The following is a 2585-nucleotide window of genomic DNA, read 5'->3' as shown; positions in this document are numbered from 1 at the left end:
AAAAAAAAAAAAAAAAAAAAAAAAAAAAAAAAAAAATGCTGGGCATAGTGGCAGGCACCTGTAGTCCCAGCTACTCGGGAGGCTGATGCAGGAGAATTGCTTGGACCCGGGAGGCAGAGGTTGCAGTGAGCCGAGATCGTGCCACTGCGCTCCAGCCTGGGTGACAGAGTGAGACTCTGTCTCAAAAAAAAAAAAGGGGGGGGGCATCACTGACATTAAGGAATTACTGTAAATTTTTAAAAGCATGAAACATTGTAATTTTGTTTCAAAATGCCCTTCATTTTTATTTTTTATTTATTTTTGACACAGACTCTCACTCTTGCCTAGGCTGGAGTATAGTGGAATGGTCTCGGCTCACTGCAACCTCCGCCTCCTGGGTTCAAGCAGTTCCCCTGCCTCAGACCCCCCGAGTACTTGGAATTACAGGCACCCGACACCAAACCCGACTAATTTTTTGTATTTTTACAAAATATAAGAGACGGGGTTTCACTATGTTGGTCAGGCTGGTCTCAAACTCCTGACCTCAAGGGATCCACCGGCCTTGGCCTCCCAATGTGCTGAGATTACAGGTGTGAGCCACCGCTCGCGGCCCCCTTAACCTTTAGAATAGTGGTGGTTCTCAATGGTGGGGGGTGGGGGAGGGTGGTTCTGTTCCCACGGGACACTGGGCGATGTCTGGGGATGTCTGGGGTCCTCATGACTGGGAGAGCCCCTGGCATGGAGTGGGTGGAGGCCAGGATGCTGCTCAGCACCCTGCAATGCCCCGGACGGCCCCAACGTCCATAGTGCCACAGAGGAAAGACCCTTGTTTTGAGATAGGAACTGAAATATTTACAACCCTCGTGTTTAATTCCTGAAGCAGATTTCCTCTGTAATCAGGGAAAAAAAAAAAAAAAAAAGCAATGAAATGGAGAAACGGCACTCCCCGGCGCATTCCCAAGCCCACGCAGCACCTCACACACAGCAGGGAGCAGTGTCCCTGTGGGGCCCTTCGCTGAGGTCACTGCTGCAGGGAGCGAGAGAGGGGTCGAGATGGGGACAGTCTCCTGCCAAGCTCAGTACGACCTGGGGCCACCCACCTGCAGGCCGGGCATGGTGCCACTCAAAGGGGAACGTGATGAATCCAGGGCCACCCAGCAGGTCTGAGGCTCCCCCAGGGGCCCTCCCCACAGCCTTTTTTGGAAATATATTCTATCAATTCTGAAAGTCAAATGCAGATGCTACTTCTTCTTTTTTTTTTTGAGATGGAGTTTCACTCTTGTTGCCCAGGCTGGAGGGCAGTGGTGCGATCTTGGCTCACTGCAACCTACACCTCCTGGGTTCAAGCAATTCTCCTGCTTCAGCCACCAGAGTAGCTGGGACTACAGGCGCGCACCACCATGCCCAGCTAATTTTTTATTTTTTAGTAGAGACGGGGTTTCACCATGTTGGCCAGGATGGTCTCAATCTCTTGACCTTGTGATCCACCCACCTCAGCCTCCCAAAGTGCTGGGATTACAGGCGTAAGCCACCGCGCCCAGTCTGGATGTCATTTCTTTGTGACAAAATTGCAACCTTAACAAATCAAACTCAAGTCCCAGGGGCCGCCACCTCCTGTCCCTGGGTCCCTCTGTTTCTGGGAAGTGACAGGGCTGCCTAGTTTTTTCCCATCCATTTCCTACGCTCACTTTCCTGGAGAGAATAACGGACACACAGCGGCGTCCCCAAGTCCCCTCCTGGCCATGTGCCTGTATGCATTGCTTTGTCTGTGTAGACGGAGCCAACTCTTTGCTTTTTATGGAAAGAGGGATGAAGCAGAGCCGGCATTTGTGGATGGGAGAGAAGACATGACCGAAACAGACACCAGGTCCCGTGTCGGGAGTGGAGGAAGTGCAGGCACGCTGGGGCAGGTGGAGGGCCACGGGATGTGCCTTGGCGTGGCCAGACCTGGGAGGAGAGATCAGTGGGGAGAATCTGGAGAGGCCCCAGGGATCCCAGAGGAAGGGAGTGTGGGAGAGAGAGGACTGAAAACAGCAGAGAAAACACAGGGCAAGTGCATCACCCACATTTAAAAGCAAAGTGAGCCGGTCGGGCGTGGTGGCTCACGCCTGTAATCCCAGCACTTTGGGAGGCTGAGATGGGCGGATCACCTGAGATCAGGGGTTCGAGACCAGCCTGGCCAGCGTGGTGAAACCTCGTCTCTACTAAAAATACAAAAATTAGCCGGGCATGATGGAGCATGCCTATAATCCCAGCTACTCGGGAGGCTGAGGCAGGAGAATCGCCTGAACCCTGGAGGTGGAGGTTGCAGTGAGCCGAGATCAAGCCACTGCATTCCAGCCTGGGCAACGGAGCAAGACTCTGTCTCAAAAAAAAAAAAAATTAAAAAAAATTTTAAGCCCTAAGCAAGCAGGGCACGGTGGCTCATGCCCGTAATCCCAGCACTTTGGGAGGAAGGTCAAGGCAGGCGGATCACCCGAGGTCAGAAGTTTGAGACCCGCCTGACCAAAATGGAGAAACCCCTGTCTCTACCAGGGTGCGGAGGTTGCAGTGAACCAAGATCCAGTCACTGCACTCCAGCCTAGGCAGCAAGATGGAAACTCTGT

The sequence above is a fragment of the Cebus imitator genome, unplaced genomic scaffold (genome assembly GCF_001604975.1).
Source record: "Cebus imitator isolate Cc_AM_T3 unplaced genomic scaffold, Cebus_imitator-1.0 Scaffold524, whole genome shotgun sequence".
NCBI classification, from domain to species: domain Eukaryota; kingdom Metazoa; phylum Chordata; class Mammalia; order Primates; family Cebidae; genus Cebus; species Cebus imitator.
This window is presented reverse-complemented; position numbering follows the sequence as displayed.